At 39.1% G+C, this 12,502-nt stretch overlaps 1 protein-coding gene across 4 annotated transcripts in view; it reads left to right on the top strand.

The window, feature by feature from the left end:
* The window catches only part of GRIA4 (glutamate ionotropic receptor AMPA type subunit 4), a 404,982-nt gene that overhangs the window by 135,786 nt on the left and 256,694 nt on the right, over window positions 1-12,502 (top strand). The gene's annotated exons all lie outside the window — the stretch shown is intronic.

Genomic DNA, 12,502 nt, shown 5'->3' with positions numbered 1-12,502 from the left:
CCTGTTGTCAGACACATTAATCTCCCCATCTGTTCGCATAGCAGCTGAGGTCATGTTGGAACTTCATGAAGGCTGATTGGAACAGCTAAAGAAAAACCACAGAAATAATGACTTGCCAAATACCTGTAAACATAGACAGCTATGATGGATTCATAGCCTCCTTAAAAAGGTCACAAAGAAAGAATTTTTCTGTGCTGTTGCAACCAAGTTCCTAGAATAACTGGACCCTGATGGATGAGAAAAACGGATAAGAGCTTTTTAACATTTGTCTATCACCCACTCAAGCACACACTCAAGCAGGAAAGCCAAGAGGCTTCTCTTTGGTCTGGGAGATGCTATCCCTCCCCCAAGTACTGTTCCACATGTTACCACCAATTCTAATTCATCCAAACACTCCTGAACAACAAAGCCTAAGCAAATCATCATCACAAAGGAACAGTGAAGAAAGCTTTCATTCTTCTCTACCTGGATTCCCACCAACATCATATTTGTCACCACCATTCTTTAGATGAGATATGGATAAGGCCTTGGCATTCACTAACCCTGAGCAACCGACCACCCTACGAATATCAGCAGCAGCTACCGTTATCCCTTCAATGAGGAGAATGTAACCAAATGATAATGAACATAGACTTGCTTATGTATAAAGTTCCTGAAAAACTTCTGGCATAATGCCTTCTGATTAACAGCAGGAGCTCTTAAAGCCTTGGGACTGTCACAACCAAGTGAATGTGAGAAAACCATATGGTCAAGAATCAAGAGCTGATCACAGCCTCTAAAAATCAACCACCTGACTTCATTATCCCATGTCAGATATGGATATATCAAACCATATCAGAACCTCAGAGGGATGCTGAAATTGCCTACCAGATATATTAAAAATGAAAGCCTGGTAGGCAACTGTGAAGATATCTAAAACATGGACATCCAGAGATGTTCTATCCTTTTCTAGAACAAAAGTCCTGATTCCTTTTGTGTTAAATGAAGCTGTGGTGTGGTAACAAACATTTACATCAACTTCTAATGGCCCTTTCATGTTGCCACATGAGAGAAAAAAGGAGACTTTGCTCTAGTTGAGAACCTACCTAAAATAGTATGTCAGAGAGGCTACTAGCCCAATTCTACTTCAAAGGGACTGCACTCAGTTAAGTAAAAAGACCAGTGTTTGTTTCAATGTGCTAATATTTTTCATAGGTCTAATTTCTTAGACTTGCTAATAAAATTGATTGTGTAATAATTTCTCAGCAATTAGATATGTAGAAGGTGTTATATCTAATTGAGTTATCTTAATATATATTTTATTTAAAATAGGAATTTGAAAATCATAACACTTGTAATTCAAAAAGCAGGCAAAAATCCCTCAGGAATCTCATTTATTTGACAAAAGTATAAATGTCAGTAACTGTCTTGTATGCTTGGTATACCTAACAGATTGTCTATACAGGGTCTATCTACATGTGCTTTTACTCTTGCCTAAACTTAATGCAAATTTGCCTAATGCACATTAAGGCAATTTAGGTGCGTGTCTACACATCCATGCACTAAGGCACATTAACAGAGAGTGCAGACCAACTTGGGACTACAGTTAGTCCTAAGTCAGTTGACATACACAGCGTTAATGTGCTTTAGCGTGTCTACACATGCATTAAAGTGCTTTAACTATTTGCCCCTAAATTTGATACCTGCTTTTGCAGGTATCAAATTTCCTATTTTAAAGCGCATTAAGGGTATACACATGAAGATCCACACCATTAATGTACCTTAAAAATGGCTCATGTAGGTGTGCCCATAGAGAAATTATCCTAAGATAAGAAAGGGTGTAAATTTAAAATGCAGTAGGTATTTTGGAGTAGCTTTGCAGATACACACTCTGGTTCAGGAGTGTCTGCACAAGAAAAGTAACTGAAATTGTTTTTTGGAATAAAATTACCTTTATGGGATGATAATCCAGATTAGTCCTAAAAACAATTCTGCATTGCAAATGCTGTTTCTTATATGATGGAATGAAAGGACTTTGCCTCCTTTGATCCTAAATGAGGAGCTGGGGGTTCTAGAGCAATGCATTTAGTAGCTGTGTTTTTAGTATATGAACTAAATTCCTTATAAATCAGACAGTGCTAAACAGAAATGAGTCTCGTAATATAATGGCTTTTGGCTTGTTTAGTAATCTTTGAGCCACATTCTACTCGACTGTATGCTGGTACAAAATCTGTACTAACACCCTGGACTACACCAGTGTATATCTAGAGTAAAGCTGTTGGCTAGAGTGAAAGGATTGCAAGCTAGACCAGTATAATTAAGAGATGATTTTCTAAGTTTGAGTCTATCTGAGGCCATCATTAAGCTAAGGTCAGTAATAGAGCTATAGACAGTTGAGAGATGCAACATCCAGCACTGCAGACCTCCAAAGAAGCCTTGAAAAGTCAAACAAGGAAGCCAACCACACTTCCAAGTGCTTATCCTTTAGAAATTTATTTCAGTGTGGACATCTGAGTTCCACAGCTGCTGTGCATAGCCTTTTATGTGGCCACAGGTGTTGGCTTCAACACTGGAGCACAGAGTGGTAGAAAACAAAGGGAAGCATAGTAGAGACTGCCAGGGACTAGAGAAAGTGCCAAGTTAATACTGAATGTAAATTAAAGACTTGTGCCAATTTGTTTCCAAATGCATTTTGAGTTAGAAAAATTAGCTTTTCTTTGAGAATCAATTTTTGAAAAGCATTATCTGTGTATAATTGATTGTTTGAAGTTATAATGAGGCATAAATCAAGAATGGTTTTATGAAAAACACATAAAAAGTTTACCCACATTCTAAAATGTATGATTATTTCAATGAACTCACCTTGCTATATCTTGTAGACACTCACTTGGCCAAAGTAATTCCTGGTGTAACTTCAATAACTTCTCTTCAGTTACAGCAGAAAATAAATATGGAACACCTCAAGAAAAAAACTAGAGAAGTAAGCATGAAAATATCTCTACATTGCTAAATATATATGAATGTCTAGTGCCACTAGCATTATGCTGTCTTAGCACCAATATATAGAGTTTGTATAATGAGGAGGTTTTATGGGGGTGGGGGATGGAAGAGGCAGGGAGGAAGAGGAGGAGATGTTGGTCACAAGTCCCATAGATTCATTTTAAGAATGAACATACTTTTGGAGTGTTATGTGTTGCCCCAAAGGGAGAAAGCTAGTCATGTTCCTCAATAATTACAGTTGAAATCTATTTCTGTATTCTACAGATATTTTTATTTGCTTTGTTCAACCAAAAATCCATTTAAATGTTTTCTATACTTAAAATGACTGAACAGTTATCACACTACTACAGATACTATTTCTGCCTCTGTATAGGGAATTTTCTGCAGTAGTATTTACAAACAACAGCACTTAGCTACTTATGGTACCAAAGCTACAGTGAATGTTTGAGATTGTAGTATTCTGTAACTGAAAGGAGAGGTGCCAAGGGGTCCTTCAGTTATAAAGGCTTATAATTCCCCTTTTGTACTGTGACCTTAGTGTGCTTTAATATTAATGCACACCTGGACACGGCAGGAAGTCTCTTTCTGGGCAAAGGACCTACCTGCCAACATTGCTTGGATTGTGAATGGCAGTCAGTGTATTCATTGTGAGTTCATAGACCTGAGCATGTTAAGTGGCAGTATGTCACCAAAGAGACAAGATGCAAATAAAAATTCTGTGTACGTCACAGTGTAGTGCACAGCTAAATCAGTTAGGGGCAGTTGCTGGGTGAGATGGCCCTTTAAGAGAAGTTTTAAGTTGAATTTTAGCCATGTTCTCTGTACAGATGAGGATATTTACATACTTCCTATTCCTGCAAATTTATACAAAGTTCTCTCAGAATTAGGCACTGCACAACTATACCCAATAATATAACCTTTACTTAAATCAAATAGCACTTACATGCCATATCCATTAACTGCAACAGAAAAAAGTGCAAGAACATAGCCGCTCTGAGAGTAAGGGTGGGAGAATTGGATTCTTAGGAGAAAAAAGATTTGAGGGCAAGAACAGTTTTTCAGGGGGGTATGTAGTCTTGAATGAGGACTAACACAAGATAATAGTTTCAGAGATTAGGGGCTGGAAAGGACCTTGCAGATCATCAGGTGCAACCTCCCCCTCAACACTCTAGGCAGGAAAGATGCATCCCAGATCCCTGGAACCAACCTTGAAGACTGCATCAGGACCCTAACAAATGACTTTCAGCAGCCCCGAGACACCTTTTTGCCCCTTTCTAGCCATAAGGGGCTCATTCAGGATTTGAACCCAGGATACCTCACTGCTGAAGCAAGAATCATACCCCTAGACCAACAAGCCATGCATAAAGTGAAAAGACAGGATCTTGAAAAATCATAATTGGAAAATCAATTCAAATTATCTTTGATAAGAGTATCAGTGTTATATTGATAAAAACTAAAAATAAAAGAATAATAATGCTGTGAGGGAGCTGTCTCTCAAGTGGGGTACCTGAATGACAATGTTCAGTATTTTCATTGACAGTTATTCAAAAGAATAAACTGGGAGGAGCAGCAAATACCACTGAGGACACAGAAATAACACAAGTAGGTCTGCACTCTGCATGCAATAATACACTGGAATTGGAAATATGAATACCAATGTAATAAACTTCCAAGAATTCAGGCTAATGCATCTGGGAGAAATTACTCCAAAGCATGCATACTCAGTTTGAGGGGAAAACCATCATATCAGTAAATGCTAACAGAAACCTTGGTGTGCTGGTGAATGTAAAATAGACATGAATTTGCAGTCTGAGAGTGGCCCATCCTGGTATTGTATCAAAAGGGAGCTGAAGTGATTTCTAGAATATTTTGTTGAAAATTATGTGACTTTGCAGAGAAAATGACTTAATAGAAACTATTGGAAGAGATATATATGGTTTAGCCAAGAGGGATTACAATTGGGACATAAATCTGATAATTTAAATCTGTAAATGTCAAAAACAGAAGCATCATTTGACAGAGAAAGGCGCTATTATGCTGAAGGAGTAATAGGATGAAATTAAGGAGGGGAGGGGAGAAATTACTTTGAATTCATGATAATCCTCAGACTCTTATGTAGAATAGTTTTTCAAGGAAAGAACTGGACATGCTACTGCTTTAGATTTACATCTAAACTGGAAAAATATAAAATGTGTGCTGTAAATGCAACGTTGACACGGAGATTAATGTACTTGTTTAACATGTCCGATTTCATGTCTTTTCTTTGACATCCTATGAATTTAGCCTTTCCTTCTTTTGTTGATACTTTACATTCTTTATTTCCATGAGTTCTGTTGGTTTAGGCATTTATTGAAAGATCTCTAAGAGTTGGCATAAACATTTCAGAGCAGAGCCTATAAAGCAGATTTAATGGAAAAGACCACTAAGAAAGATAACTATAGAGATGAATTTTTGCCTTACTAAGATAAAAGGACCAAAGCAGGAGGAGAAAAGACAAAGAATAAGGATGAAAATTACAAAACAACACAAGACCTCAGAAATTAAAAAAGAAAAGAAAGAAGAGATAATGGAGAAAATGATATAGAAAAGTATTTTAAATGTTAAAAAGGAAAAGATATGTGTGGAAATATAAATGTAAAGGGGACAGATTTAAGAGGAAAGGAAGAAAGCAGGAAAAAAAATGGGGAGAATATTGAATAAATATGAATAAGATTAAAATAGAAGATACTAAAAACTAGTTAGTGGTAAAAAAATGGTTGTACATTTGGGAATAACAAGAATTTTATATTAATTTCCTTGGGTGAGTTCTTAATAGTTAAAAAAGGTTTCAATGAAATAATAGCATTGTGATTAATAAAATTAAAGAGACAATTTACCAAATAATACATGTGAAAAAAAGAGGTATAAGATACTGTAGGATATGAGAACTCTCAAGTAGTTTTTCTATGTAACTGAATATTTTATTTAGGGAACTGAATACTAATTACTCCTAAGAAGCTGGAACTACTGGTGAAAATAATATATGTTATAAGCTTTAAAAAGTGCTTTCTGTTTCCTAAATTAGGCACTTAATATAGCCTTCTCTCAAAACAGAGCTTGAAGGAAACTTTTCCACAGAATGTTTATGTGCTAGAAAATGTGGAATCAGAATTTTCCACTGTAACATGGTGATTTTGTCAAGTATTCTGAGCAAAACAAGATGGGTTTGCCAGAGGAACCTGCCTGGTGTCTTGCCGGTTGACTTGCTGAGAAAGTTGTTGGGCTTTGTTGAGAATCAGAAAGCCTTGGAGCAGGGCTGCCAGGTCTTTGAGTAGCTTAAGGAGCCTCATCAATTTTTGTTTTGAAAAATTAACCAATAAATACTGTGGGATATATTTTGATCATAACAGAATTTGGGAATTCTTTGTTCATTAATATTTTGAAAATTTTGAGGGCTTGGATTTATGTTTGGTTTTTTCCCTTGATATCTCAAAATTCTTTATAAGATGTGAATTCTAAGTTTCCAACAGCCCTCCTCACAACTATTAACATTGTGAGTGATTTAATCTTTTATATGGGTTTATTTTTAAAATGTCATCTGTGCCCCCAAAGAAATGTAGGGGGAAGAGTGTTGGTTATTCTGAACAGATGGCTCAAGCTTCACGTCTCCTAGTAACTAGACTGTAACAATTTAAGATAATTGCTAACCTTGCCAATTAAAATACCAGCTCTGAAAATGGCAAACAAATTTAGCAACTGTAGGCAACTGTGACAAAACCTACATGTGTACCTATGATCACACAGCATAGAGACAATATTGTATGTCTCTTTTAAATGGTGGGCGTTCCATAAAGTCCACTTCTGGCTTTTCTAAGTTCTAAACAAGTTTCCTAGTTCTACAGCCACTCCCCATCTCTGAGTAATGTTTGTTATCAGGCTATATATAGTTAAAGCCCATTTGTTAAAACCAAAACTTTCTGGAGATGCATCAGTTTTGATGAAGTGTTCATGAGGAGGATTTCTCACATACAGGAAAGAATTTATGATCAAAAGGGAAAGAAATAAACCTAGGAGCCATCTTTAGCATACCCAAAATAGCCTTTAGTGCAGAGGTAAGGGTACAGAGTCCTACAAAGCTGTGATTCCCGCAACTCAAGAGATGAATTTCAAGAGAGGACCAACCAGCCTGTTCTGTTGTCTGTTCCGGTCTGGCTTTTTCTTGTTTCTCACGAACATTTTTAAAGGTCTTAGTTTTGCCCTGATGTGGAATAGGAAAAAGAAATGTCTCCACTTTGCATGAGATGGAAAAAGACTTCCCTGCCCAACTCTACTGATACTGCTGTGCTTCCTACTTGTTACACAAGGGTGATAACTTCAGAATGGCATGCTTCATTAATAAGTGCATAATAGCTCTTCCCTTTTCCATGTCTCTTATTTTCCTGACTTTGAGAAAGCAAAAATGCCGGATTTGTTTCTCTGGGACTTCAAGTGGTGTGGTCCCTCATCACCCTTACCTTTCAATATATTCATGCAGGGGAGGACCCAATTATTTCTCTACAGATATTTACCTGAAGCGCAAGAATTAATGATATTGTATAAAGACCTAGACGCTCCGCTTTTTGTGATCATACATTCTTCAAGAACCCAAAGAAAGGAAAAATAATTTCCCTTGTGACCTGCAGTTTTAGCAGATACATAGTAAGTTATTGCATTTAAAAATATTGCTGTTAGATTGCAGTGTAGCATTTCAGACAACACAGAAAGATTTTCTTATATAAATAACAGTATCAGCCTTTCATTTTGCTTATCAAAGTGTTCATGTGACAACTGCCATCTTGGGTAGCATCAGGGATCTCCAGAATAAAATATGTGAATTTCTACCATTTGAACTAGGGAGCCAGACTCGAGCTGAATGTAGAAACATCCATAAGGATTGGGTGCAGAAAACAGCATATAGCTTACTAGGCAACGTATGTTGTATATTACCTCAAGACAGAGAAAGTTTGTTGGAATATGCAGATGCATTGAAACCATAGAAACATACCAGTTCCAATGAACATTTCATTGAGAGGGGTTTCTCAGCTCAAGTGTGGCCAGTGGCTTGGGGAAGGATGGCATTCACTTGGCCTTAAATCAGGCAGAGCAGAGACTTAAAACTAAATTTTAAAGCTTTGGTTTGCCTTCTTCTCCCTGCCTTCTTGTTTTGTTGGGGGGGGGAGGAAGGGGGGAATTAATGTAAAAATTCAGGGCACCTATATATGTGCCTGATGCCTGCTCCAATGCAAGCTAATTATCATGCATCGGAAATGTTCTGGCAACCTTGGTGGCACATGTATTCAGCATCTCCACACTTCAAAATGGTGGTGGGGGCACTTTAACTAAAGCTCATTGAACGAACTTTAGTTAAAGTGCCCTGGTCACCATTTTGAAGCACAGGATGCTGAATATATGAGACACTGCAGGCGCTTTAATTAGTGTGGCTCCCCAGACCCACTTTAATTAAAGTGCCCCCTCCTGCCCCCTGGGACATTGTCAGTTTTTAGTAGCAGAAAAACTGTCTCCTAGTTAGCTCTTCTTCTTCAGATCATGGTAGTTCAATTCCTAGAAGTACCCAATGGAGGGGAGGGGTGGGATTCATCTTAGCCAACACATCAGAGATTGAATTGAGGCCCTCCAAAGTAAATATGCTTCAATCACTGGGCTGTGCTACGAAGCTGAAAGAATTACAAAGCCAACAAATGAATGTTCTCTGTGGATTGGGCACAAACAATGCCCATGTAGCACTTGAACAAAGCCTGATCTATTTTTGTTGTGAAGCACTCTAACTGGAATTCGATGTCTAAGTCCCACCTTTGTCCTAAGGAGAAAGCTAAAGTGGCCCTGTTTGACAAGTTACAATATTAAGTAAGCAACTAAGTACAGGAATTGGTTGAGCTGCTAGTATCCCTGGACACCTACATGTGGGTTTCTGACAATTCTTAGAAGCAAGCCAATTGCAGCATCTCAGCACCTAGCGTGCCTCCTTCATAATACTTACATTGTGTTGCAGGGAAACACGGGCAATAACCAGGGGCAGTCTGGGTCAGGCAATCAGGGCTGTCCTATGCACTGCTGTCATCTGTCACCAGGCAAACTGAAAGGCTGCAGAGTATGCTGAGATGTGTGCACAGGTGTACCAATCCATTTTGGTGCTAGATACATGAATGAGGCCCTGGAAAGATCCAATCTGCTACATTTACTCCAAGTATACTTAATTTTTATTGATGGTATTGAATTCAGCTCAAAAATACTATCAGTGATATTGGTAGTGCTGCCAACCACTCTATGTTTAATAGACTAGGTGTTAAAGAATTTATCCAAGATATGAGTATCTATGTATAGGCCCCCAATACCATAACAAAGGATGGGTGAGAGGGGCACCAGCCTTGGGTACCAATTTGGGAGGGGCCCCAATTCATCCCCTATCCCCATGGAATCCATGCCCCAGCAGCAAGAGAAGTCCCACAGTGTTACACTTGCAGCAGCAGCCATAGCACAGACACCAGGCTTCTACTGCTTCTGATCCTGCTGTTTTAAGAGCAACAGCTAGGTTAGGCAGAGCATGAGGCAGCCTCAGTGGCAGCTGGCGACTGGGTAAGACTCCTTTCACTCCCCTTCCAACTTCCTGCTCTCAGAACTTCCCCTCTCCCCACTACATTGTCCCACAAGTTTTTCCCTTGGTGCAAACTGTGCTCCTTACATCACTGTAGGTCCCACTCACCTTGTGGGGATTCAAGCCCACATCTCTTGTTTCCTGGAAGAGTGCCCTACCTGCTATTGTAGGAGAGTCAAACATGTGGCCAGACTTTGGACCATCCATACAACTGACTTCAGAGCCAGCCCATGGGGAGCTTCTCACCACAGCTTTCTGAGCCACTGTGCTGGCATGGCCAACACCCAGGCGCTTAACATGAACCCCTTCCCTCCATGTGACCCTCGTTTTCCAGTTTTTGATTGCCATTCAGCATGCAAATCAGTGCAGGGTGGCAAGCAGCAGCAGTAACCGTCCCTCCCCCCCTCCAGTTGGCCACACTGACACAGTGGTTCTGGCACTTGTGGTGAGAAGCCAAGTGAATCATATCCATAGGTAGGTCATCTGGCCTGTGAGAAGCACCATAATCTGGATCCACTGTCACAGGCCAACTGGGCGCTGCAAATGTATCAGCCACTGGGCTGTTTGGTTCAGGATCGAGGAGGCAGAGTTCAGAATGAAGCAAAGACAAGTTTAACTTATAAAAGTAAAGATAAATTTTACTTTTAGCAGCAAAATAGCAATAAAAATATGTTTTAACAGCAAAATATGTTTTACACGTATAACAGTTAACAAAAAGTTTAAGCTAATAAACAGACAATACAATAAAAGTTAAAAGTTGGCAGTGATAATAAAAACAAACAAACAAACTGACAAAGAGTTCCCACTTGGTTGGCAACTTATTGATAGGCCCTCAGTGCCAGATACATGCCAACTTGATCCAGCGAAGTCAGGTATCCCCGATCGATGCTGTCAGGGGGATCACCGGGGAAGGTCCCTTAGTTGTCCTTGCTCTCACTGGGAGTCTGGAGTCTGGGATTGGAACAGCAATGACCATTCTGTTCCGTCCTTCCTACTGGTCATCTGACATGCGTGTTCCTTTATATCTTGTTCTATGCTAATCTGTTAGCTTTACAGCTACTCACAATCTTACCCTACAGCTGTTACCCTATGGGATTAGAAGGTGTTAGAAATTATCATAAAAAAAATTACTACCTAAACTTGGGTTTACCCAATATGCAAATCACACCACATCACTTTGGGGTCTGAGATTAGCATTTTCTCTAAGTTCAACCCGCTTGGTTACTTCCTTTTCAGATTTTTTGGGAGTGTGTTAATTATACCTTGTGGTCAGGTTTGTCATTCTGACTGACCTTTAAACAAGAACCATTAGGTCAGCTAAAGTTTGCAGTTCTGTTTTCTAGTTCCACTTCTTGAGGACCATGTTAGTCTTATGATAGGTACAGACAGTTAATTTTAACATCACGGTTATGCTTGTGACAGACAGGGTATGTTTGCGGGGAACAATCTTGCAAGCTTTGCCTTAGCTAATATTAACTATTATGCCATTGCTACATGCTCTCAAGAAGCAGATCTTTTGTGGTATAACTTACTCATCAACCCCTTTGGTTCTAGCCATCACAATCCACCTCACCAATTCGTTTGAACTTTACATCTGTGTTATAGAATAAACTATAGAATATGCTGCACCTTTCCCACTGAAATTGAGCCATTGTGCAGCCAGTAACACATAAGTATGGGACCAGAAAGAGCACAGGCATGAGGGAACATGCCTATCTAATCCAGAGGTAAGGCTACTCTCCTCAGTGCTGCATTCTGTTCCCTGCTCTCAAGAGTGTCTATGCATTTTTACACTGGAAAGTCACTGGTTCAAAAATAGAAATAATGGGCACCACTGGTTGGTTAGCCACCTGCCTTCGAGTATGGGAGTGCAAAAGAACGAGGCTGCTTACTGATGAACTGAAGTCAGGCAGCTGAGATCCACAGAAGGGCAAGAGTTCAGACATACCACTGTAATTAGCATTTCCTTTTGGTGCCTTTAGGTGCTTCCAAGTTTTCTGAATCAGTCTTGGAAGTTTCCTGTTTTTTTCCATTCTCTTTATAGAGAGCCAGGCCATCTAGACTTGGTCATATTGGATCATTATTCTGTGGGCCTATATTTGACCATCAGTTATATAGAAGACATAAATGCTTAATCTGGTCAAACTGGATTATTCTTCTGGTTCAACAGGTGCTTATACATGAGCTGGGAGGCTGGTCCAATGTGCTGTAATTACAGTGCATCAGAGCGGAGTTGATTAATTGAGTCTGCTGGAGCTTAGTAATTGCTGCGCTTCAGCCAGCCTTCGTGTCTCACATATCAGCGTCCTGCACTTCAAAATGGCAGCAGGAAAGCTTTAACTAAAGCTCATTCTACTAGATTCTAGGCATTGGAAACGAAGTGAATCAATCCCCATTTCATAGAAGAACTGAAAATATTTTTACAAATCGAGCAAATGCAGTTAATAACTATCCCATGTATTTTCTTAGTAATGATTTGATCCAGTAACACTTTATAATCTGTATTCCAGGGATTCTTCTGTAACCATAAAGTACTGTATCATACCTTAACATCTTTCTAATGGTAATCTGGCCAGCCCCTGGTGCTACCAGTGTAATACTGCCAATATTTACTGCAGAAATTGCAGAGGTTTATGTAAGTAGGGAATAATATTCTTAACTGGCATAAACCTGAGAGCCTCTATGAATTAAAAGGATGAATGATTATTTACATCAGCTTGAAGTCCTAGCCTGAGATCATGTGGCATTACTATCTACTGGAGAATTCAAATCAGGCCAACCACTGCAATTCAGACTCATATTAATCCAAACCATTCTGGATAAATTAAATTAAAAGCAGTACATTCCCTGGTGATGATAATTTCAAAACCTGTGTAGCCTAAGGACCAAACA

This window comes from Crocodylus siamensis, chromosome 1, assembly GCF_052110815.1.
Source record: "Crocodylus siamensis isolate JL-2025a chromosome 1, ASM5211081v1, whole genome shotgun sequence".
NCBI classification, from domain to species: domain Eukaryota; kingdom Metazoa; phylum Chordata; order Crocodylia; family Crocodylidae; genus Crocodylus; species Crocodylus siamensis.
The sequence above is the reverse complement of the archived record's forward strand: the minus strand, read 5'-3'. Positions and strand labels throughout refer to the sequence as shown.